The following is a 10,372-nucleotide window of genomic DNA, read 5'->3' on the forward strand; positions in this document are numbered from 1 at the left end:
TGGGTTTGCGTTATATATATATATATATTTGTGGTGTTTGAATGAACCAATGATTTCCTTGTACTGATGACTGTTTGATTTTGAATTCCAAGTGCAATATGTGCGTTCGTGTTCATCTAATACTTCTTGATTAAATTGCGTTGTTTTTGGGATTATTAATTTATACTATAATTCAAATACTCTTAAATATCACATTAGCGTCACTATGGAGCCTGTGATGGAACGGCGAGACATACATTCAGGTTTTGATGCTTTGGGGGATAACATGGAAAGATTCAAAATCTGGGCTATGACCAAGGGAGATGTTGGGGATGTTAATATTGTGGCCCATTTCCTTACATTCATCGGAAAAGAAGCATACAATTTAATAAAGACTTTGACATTTTCAGACAAGCCGATTTCACTTCCTTAAGCAACTCTCAAGCAACTACTGCTGGACCATGTAAAGTATTCAAAGGTCGAATGCGGTAAAGAAAGAAAATTCAATAAAATTATTTGTCAGGACATCAGGAATTCCATTACTTTACTACGTCGTCACATCTCAGTACGTAATCAAGGTTATTCAGATAACAATTCATTGGTGACTTGTGAAACAGTTCACGAAGATGAGCACAAGTTTGGTAAATGCTTGTTCAGTGGCAACTTTCACATATGTAAGTCATATGTATTTCGTAATTCTAAATGCTTTAAACGTGGCAAAACTGGACACATTCAGTCAGTTTGTAATACCATGGTTCATTTCGCTGAAACTAATGCTAAAACTTGTGATTGTTGTTGGATCCATTTTGCAAGTGAAGATCCCTCCATGCATACATTTGTGATTTTTCCTTACGTGTTCTTTATTTGTATATGTTGTTGATATTTTGATGCTAATCAAGACTGTGACGTTCAATTTTCTTGGTTTTACTATCGTTTTTTATTGAGTCTCCATGTTCTTTACTGAGCTGTATATAGTTTGTTTTAATTGCTATTATTCTGGCATCTGCCATATTGGCTGCTCGCTTTTTGATTGTGCGGTTTGAACTTGACTGGGATCGTGCATTTTTGGTTGTATTTGGAGCACTTTCCCAGAAATTGAAACACTTGGTGTTATAAAATAGCCGCTCAAACGAAATCTGGCTTGATCTATCCAGAAAGGATAGAATAACGTTTACCTTTTGGTGCTTTTGGTAATTTTTTTATATACTTCTTATCACCTTGCTATTTATTGTAATTTAGATTGAATATTTTTGTATCAATTGTTGGTTGAATAACCGGGTGATAATATTCGTCTAGGTAAATTTGTACATTTGTACATATGATAAATTCCAAGAACCGTGTCAACAAATTTACCTTGTTTTTGATTTATACTGGGACACGAGTGTCTAAAGCTATCCAACGGTTATTCGGCCACATCCAGACCTATTGGAATCTAGGTTTGGATCTTACAATTGTGACCCTACTAAATTGGATGTTTCTAATGATCACTTATCGTTATCCAAGACTTCTAGAAGCGATATAACGTCACACAGCAGTCCAGAGTTGGATGAAACCCAGAATCACTCTGAGACAAAAGCTTTTAAGCAACCAACTTCTTATCAGATTCCTCGTGTTATTGTACCAGATGGGGTTTATCATAATAATTCACATATTTCTGATGAAATTTATTCCAACTCTGAGAATAATATGTTGAATGAGTCAAATCATGATAAAAAAATAGGATCCAGTTTTGGTAGGTGCTGGTTTTTCAAATGATCCATTATTCTCTAATGAAACCCTTAATAAGTTTGACGGAAATATTTCAGAGAAATCAAATTGTGATGTCATATCAAATGTCATTTGCCCTCACAATGGATTTGTCTCCAGTGATATCCCCAATGAATGTAAGAAATATGTTCCGGATGAGCATAATTCTGGTCACATTTCTTATGTTATTGCATCAGATGTGGTAATTCTCCAAACCAATGTGTGTCGAGTGGAATCCCTAGTCAGTGGTATGATGAATCAGAGGGAATAGCAAGTTTTCCGGAAGCAATCAAAGAGCCAGTTTGCACAGGCAGAAAATCCAAACCAAGTCCAAGATTATCCTAATGAGTATGAGGCAGATGCATGTTTTCCATTCGATTGTTTCGCAGGTGAATCAGGCCTAGATGAATCACATGTGTTAATTACACATATCAATGCATATCTATCTGTGTTTTCTCATATGAATAACAAGAAGAATATGCATCATAATTTTTATACAAGTCAAAGTCACGTGATGGAATGTCTCAAATTATATATCAGTGTGCATCCCCAAATACTCACATATAATAATGGAAGTGTGAGATATAAGGAGACAATGCAAATTAGGAACGTCAAAGTGGTTGTAACATTGCGGGGTAAGGACCCAACATTATTTCGTGGGGGAGGATAGTGTTGGAAGGTCTATGATTCAAACTCTATATATCAGTAGTTTCACTACACAACCGATATGATGATTGTATTCAATTCCAGGAATCAGATTGTACAGAGTCTACATCTATTACACAATCGGGCAGACACGAGATGAACCTAAAGAGAAGGAGTACGGTTGATCACAGAAATACGGATTCTCATTTAAGCTGTGGCGGATGTGGTATTTGAGTGAACCAATGATCCCCCTGTACTGATGACTGTTTGATTTTGAATTCCAAATGCAATATATGCGTTCGTGTTCATCTAATACTTCTTGATTAAATCGCGTTGTTTTTGGGATTACTAATTTATACTATAATTCAAATACGCTTAAATATCACAATATTCCACAACTGGAAGCCGATTTATTCTCTGACAGAGCAAGTTGTTGCTGATTGTTTGTGGTCTGTGAATTTAAAGTATCTTGAGTAGACTCTGTTTATAAATACCTATGCCTTTTGATAATGGTTGAATTAATTCTCCAAGTTTCAGTTTGTACTAGAAATTTTGACTCCCGTGGTGTCCATTGTTTCTTTAGCTTTATTCTCATCTTAGCCACCTTCAGACAGTTGTCTTAAACTAGATCAGCTCCGCTCCTTGTCTTCCGATCTTCCACAGATCGTTTGAACTTTTTATTGATGCAAATATAATCTATCTTTCTCTCTGGAGTGCAGTCCGGTGAAACTCATGTACGTTTATGGAGGGGAATATGGTAGCACTTATAATGATTTTGTTGAGAGCAAGGAAATTTACAGGTCTCTAACCGCTCCCATTCGTTTTTTCCAGTTCATGTCGACCCATGATGTCTTCGTACCCAGTGCTGTCCATTCCGATCTTTACGTTCAGGTCCCTTAATTTATTTGCTAGGTCTCTTTCTGAGCATTTCTCTACGATCGACTGCAGATTCTTATGAAAGTGGTTTTTATCGTCTCCACCGATATCATTCGAGGGAGGGATCATAGCACTGAATGGCATGAATTGTAATTCTATCCTTCCTTGTTTCGAAGTGTTTTGGTGACTCTTGATCCATGGGATTCCCATCCTGTAAGTGCTTTTCGTGCTTCTTCGGGCAGTATTAGTGCAACTCCTTGTGTGTGCGAATCATTTCCTTCTTTGCGACTGAAGTACAGTAGAAACTTTGCCGAAGCTAGTCTTTCCAGTCCAACATTTATTTAATGGGCTCTACTCATTTCAAGCACCTCCAGGTTGTATTTTTCACTTCTTTAGCTATTTGACTGGCCCTTTAAGTCTTCCACACTGTGTGGACACTTTGTCTTCCTATATTAGCTATCTATCTGATGGTCAGAAAGAGCATTGGCCTCGTGATTCTCAAGAAATATCGTATTTCACGATGTGGCTTCAAGATGGAGAATCTTCCACTCTTAGGGCAGAGTTCAAATAGTTGAAGTGATTTCTTCTGGTTAGCATTGTTTTAGTAAGGATCTTTCCTAAGGGTATTATTTTCAACCTTTTTCGTATTTCACCCAGTTTATTTGTGTTATTTGAAAACATACATTCTGTTTGTTGTTGTAATTTGTCTCAATGGAGTTTAGTTTCGTTTCTCCGGGCACTTATATCGTTCCGAGTCTACTATTCATTGAAGACTAAATCATTTTCACCAACTGTAAAGTTATCAACTTCGCCATGAAATATCAACGAAAAAACTACAACACTTTTAATATTATCCCTGTCGTTACCATACTGGACGTTTAATAAAAGAGCTGTAGTAAGTCACCAATGACACTTTCCGGTTTTGATATTCTGATAGAATCACTCATGCCTAAAACCAATCACACCATAAAGTATGCATACATCCGTAGACCACGGTAAGGGATTCAGAGTCGCATATTTTCTGATCTAGTCACAACTCATCGCCTGTATTCACTGGGTTATTTCTGGCGACTGTCATTTTCATAGATCCTAATGTATGACTGAGAGAACGTGCCGAACTACCCACGTGTTATTTATTTGTTGTGTCTACCGGAGATATTTACTCGGTGGCCCCAAATTTCCTGCACGCTGTGTTCACAATGACATATACATTCCTATGACTCCTTTAATATCGTAGCTGTATTGGGTATTTTATCCCTACAGTGATAGCAATAATGATACTATTTACCATGTAGTAGTGAAAAATCCCCCAAAATCAGTAGGTTGTACACATTCGACATTTATGTTGCATATTTTAGTTTTCTTAGAAACACCACTAACTGAGGGTGTGTTTATCCAAAAAATGGTCAGTCTTTAAATTGTGCTCTATGATACCTCTATCTTTAATTCATATATACCTTTTCGCTCCGATATCCTTGACTTCTTACTTAACCATTCTGGAAAACTTTCGATAGAAGAGATGATGACATCATTGTCGTTAAATCTTGTTGCGTTCGATTCCTTTTCATTCCTGACAAGGTAAGTAATCGCTATTTTTACATGGATAAGTTGGTACACGAAGAGTACATAAAGAGTAATTCTCCAGTAGGTTACAGAAACTGCTGCATGAAATTAAATCAGTGACAGTATAGTTCTCAACCTGGGCAGCCATTATATTCGACATCAGGAAACCAGACGGCACACTACGCATCTGTGCAGATTCCTCGACAGGATCACATGCTGCTTTGGAGCAATATCGTTATGCCTTAACAGACGAACTTTTCACTATCTCAAATGGTGAAAGCAGACTTACATACCTAAGCTTATCTGGACCCTACCTACAAGTAGAGTTCGGTTCTGACTGATAATAAACACACATTGAAGCTTATTTCACTGCAGTCGACTGTCTTCTGGAATGTCATTCCAGAAACAAATAGATAACATTCTAACCCGGATTAAAAATATAGCCGCTTATTTAGGTGATGTATATTCATGACAGCTACATCACCGAAAGAGCTGTATGACAGAACTACAAAGAAGAACACAGTTTTCTGGTACAATCAGAAAAATTTCAATACTATCTACGATTTGTGCAGCATTCGTGTGTGATAGTTTTGTATGACGACCTGGTCATGGAAATATCTACCCTATTAATGAAATGATCGCCCCGCACCATATACTGACTCTAGGTTTATTTCTCCGACCTGCAAGTTATTATTCCGCATTTTAACAACCTATGTCTGAGAGAATAATACGACTTAATCACCTACTTGAAAAGATTGCTAGATGGGGATAGACGAGGCAGTGCCAAGCAGCTTTTAAATAATTGAAAGGTCTATGGTCAGATGTGAAAAGAGGCGTCGATTGTTGTTTTTCCAGTGAACCGATTTCACGAGAATATACATCACCAGCCGCCTCATATTACCGGATTATCAAAAGCCTCCATCATTGGTTTTCAACTGAAAGTCTGGAACACTAGTCCATTCGCTAAATGATCTTCAGGGGAGAACTGTAACACTGACATCTAATGCTGGTCAAAAGAAAATGTTAAACAGGCGGATGTCGCATCTCGTCTAATTAGTGACTACTTTACTTCTAGCGAAGGGTCCGTCGTCGTTGCGATTCGCACTACGGATTATATGAAAGACGGTTTCATGAGCACAGTGATAGCCCTTGTCACAATGGTTTGTTACAAGAAGGAACTCAAAACTTCAGCGGACGATTCATTATCTCCAACATAAATAGTCATCCTCTTTAGATGAAAAATTAAGACACCATATCTATCCATAAATAGAGAACACCATGTGTTTGGAAAACGATAGCGCCTAAACAATTTCATTCTGGACAACAAGGAATTGCCCAAATGCAATCGGTCTCACACAGTCAGGCTTATGGGCTTAAAATGGACGCGTAAACTGGAGACATAGTAAGTGTGGATATTTCCAGGGTACATTACAAGGCCCAACAATAGTTGAATCAACCTATTGGCCGGGATCAAAACATCTGTGTTCAATATTATATCCTGGTTTTGCAGATTCTATAGGGAAAATATATTATTTGTACTTAGTAGACGCATATTCGTGGTAGTACTGTCAGCTGCGCAGAAACCGATGAAAGTGTCAACGAATTTGTTTAAATATCGGGGACTTCCAAAGATTATCGTCACTGATGACGGATCTCAGTTTGCGTTCATCACACCCGTTGACTTTTTTAGATGAGATGTTATCGCCTACATTCCCTCTCCACCATATCATTTACAATTTACAGGATAAGCTAAACGATTCGTAAATCTCTATAGGAGAACTATCTTGAAGTCGGGAGAGAGACGGTTGTAAAAAGATCATTCACCGATTCCTTATCATATACAAAAGTATATTCAATAAAGGAGCCCCTCAAGAAAAGCTCCTGGTGGGAGCACCAGGGCATTTCACCGCGGTGACGTTATAGACATTCGCCTCAGAAGAATAAAATATTTTATCAAAGCCGTTTACTGTAAAGATAATCGCTTTCAGACAAAACAAGTTCACTAAATAAGGGATTGCGTATGACAAAACCGAGATCATGCTATTATTCATGAGGGGAAAGGAATAAAGGGAGATTTAGATTCCATGGTTTAAATACTAAGGGGATCACGGGTCTCAAGTGTAATGACGATGACGGAGGACAGTGAATGTTAGCTATTGAGGTCACTGATATTAAAATATTAGTTAAGGAAATGAGTATATTTCGAAAGATGCTTAGGTCTTAGAGCTATGAGAGAGAGAATTCTCTGGGAATAAAGTGAAACCCAGTAAAGTTCCACGCATATTGTCTTTAACATTGAAAACCTGTTTACAGAAATTATAATAAATACAACGGTTATGTGGAAACTCATCCCTAATAAGGGATAATGACAACGGATTAGCATATAATATTATCTAAACCGTTCGTAACTTGAGTATTAATGCCTTATTTTGACCATTATTACATAACCATGTACCTGTATCAGTTTATTTCTTCTTTACTGTGCCATGTAAGTCTTAGTTTCTTCCTATTTCATGTTCATTTCTCACAGTTGTAAATAACTAAAAACAGCTGTTTACTTAACTGTCCTTTGTTAAGTGATGACGACTTGGGGAACAGATCATAAAGTGAGGTTGCATTGATACTGCAATGTCGTGTACCAGCAAGTTTCAAACTAGGAGGCTGATATTGAGGAGACGCTCCTATCGGTTCCGCACTGTAACTAGTGGTGACAATAATTTATGTACCAAAATTTACTAAACAATGCACAACAGCTCAGAGGAGTAATGAGGCTGATACAAATCGCTAGATAAAACCTAATCTAATTTGTCTGGATAAACGTGAACTCCAACCAACTTCTTGTAAGACAAATTCAAATCAAACAATGAGTGTAATGAAGAGTGCACAAGGTTAGGCAAGTTGGTATTACGACACGACATTTAGTATTTGTCTAGTTTAAAGCCAAAGATAGGTTCGGCAGACATGTAACTGTCTTCCGTTTGTAAGTTGTTAGCGGTCATAGAGTTACTAATCGTTTGACCTTATCGTGCCCTTAAATTTTTTTGGCTTGAAAAAATAGCACGTAATCTCTACAAATGGTATAAAAATGCACAATTAGCGTGACGTGTACGTCAGAGGACACCAGGCGGAGTAGATGTGACTAAGTTACCCCAAGACATGTGTCTAAGGACGTTTTCATCCACTGTTTTTCCCAGAATTCTGAACACTACATGTGTACTGTTAGTTGTTCTAGCGTTGAGAACTTACGTTAAAGGAGCTGTACGGATACCCAGATAAACTGAAAAATGTAGACTGGATAAGCGGTTTTAGTAAAAGAGACACACTGTCTGGACCATCATAATTAGAGGTGCACCAGTTTATCCATCAACACAAGCACGATTAAACCAATTCAGCCTTTTATAACCCTTCTCATACAGTAGAAAGTAAAATTCAAAATATTAGTTTGTGTTATGAATTGCATAGTTACGTGGGGAGACCATAATTTATGGACGACCTTCGGGAGACGCTGAAGTGACCTCGAGCATGTCCACCTACTAACTAGGACTAAATGAGGGTTGTAAACCGGTGTGAGGAACTAGAGTTATGATTTGCAGTTAATGGTTAGCTTGAGGAATTAGATTTAGGGTTTTCATCATGAGCTGACACCAGCTAAAATGCCAGAACGCTATTTAGTCAAACGGATGGCTGGATTTCGCGCCAAAATGTATGACCTGTTACCTTATATCTGATTAGCTCGTTCATAAATTATAGTCTCGTCGTCATTTCCTCCCAGTACGACATTTAACGCTACTGTTGGAGTTGCAACGCAAAGAGTAAATGCAAACGGATATTGAGTTAAATAAGTACTGAATGTCACCAGTTTTCGTTTTATATCGATACTGCTGATAACCCCAGACGTTTTGTTGTTTTCAGTTCTGTTCACTTATTAAGCAGTTTTTCTCTGTGGTTGACAGGGCTTGGAGTATAACAGTCAGTAGCACTTTCAAGTTTGTCTACTATAAATGGGCTCTTTTAAATCATTTGTTTTATATCTGTTGCCAAAGGAGAGAACTATAGCAAAACACAATGCTTCGGCGCCATTCTATGCTGGTTATTACAAACATGGTCGTAATGTACGGGTTAGCCGATGCTTAACTCACTATCTGAAATACTGGAGCGACATATAGATTTCGAAACTGTCACAACGAATGGGCTGACTTGGAAACCAATTGTTCCCGGTAGTTGTTCCCCATTAGGGACCTATTCCAGATTAATATGTGGTACAAAATCTTCTCAAAGAAACTCAGGCCTCTACTGGGCCACAACCTTCGAACCACTGGGGTGATGTGGAGGACAGACGTCGATTCAAGTAAAAGTGATGTCACATGAATTGCAGTTATGGGTCCAGTGATCAGCATGTGGCTTTGAACAATAAATGTTGGTTAGGGATGACAGTGATGTAGGGATAAAGTCTTGAAAAGTCACTAAACGAATTTATTTATGGGGTATATATAATAGATTCAAAGTGGGCTCTGTAACTACTTAGGTTTCTAAAATTCACATGACTTTTTTAACTGTCTAGTCTTATTTGGTCAACCGAAATTTCTTATCGTGTGTAATGAAGGACAACGGTTTGTGGATAGAGTTAAAAGGATTGTTACCCGGGATATTCATTAGAAAACTAGCACTCATATCCCCTGGAGACACGTTTCCTCATAATCTGTTGTTACTCCCAACTGTTGTTCTACTAGTGATTATCGGGCTATCATTATTCGCATTACTCAGAGTTTGGAATGGGAACGTGTTGGTATCAAAGAGACGGGGGTTCCAACACTTAGCACATAGGTGACTGGTGGAGGAATAATTAAATTGATTTATTCTCGGCAAGTTATTGAGGGAAATGTAGGAGTTAGGATTTTGAAATAATCCACTTGAAAGTCCATTTCTACATATTTGTAAAATTTCCATACGGGTTGTTGTGAATAAATCCATATGTGCTAACAACTTTTAGTTTGACCATCAAGTTCGTGATCTCAGCTGCAACCGTAGGAGACTTAAGGGCGAAAAATGAAAAAGAAATTCGTCGCGCCTAAAAGCTATACAACTGTAAAGTGGGAAAACGAAACTCTCTGGAAACCGTCTGACGTATATGGACAGCAGTAATATACATATATATATATATATAGACGCCTTGGACATGATGAATGTTCAAATACCCAGTAGTTTAGTGTTGGCGACCGCACTTGCCAATCTTATCCGAGTGAATAGCATAAATCCCTGGGCACTTAAGGCTCAGTAAAATTGTTCAGGATCGCTTATGTTTCATATAACCTGGTTGCCAGAAATAGGTCATAAACTTCGGTGATAGTTGTGATTAAGTTCTTCCATATTTATAAGTGGAAAACTATGGGGGGAAGTTGGCTGCAGACACGTTGGTTGTTTGGCTGTACCAAAACAGGGATTCTGTGAAATATTTGTGTTATTACTTCAGGATGCCAGACCGACTTAGCTGGGGTGGGAACCCACATTTTAACAACGTTTGACCTTTTTCTAAACGAACAAGAGTGAGGAGGTCTGTGGAATT

This window comes from Schistosoma mansoni, chromosome W, assembly GCF_000237925.1.
Source record: "Schistosoma mansoni strain Puerto Rico chromosome W, complete genome".
In the NCBI taxonomy this organism is placed as follows: domain Eukaryota; kingdom Metazoa; phylum Platyhelminthes; class Trematoda; order Strigeidida; family Schistosomatidae; genus Schistosoma; species Schistosoma mansoni.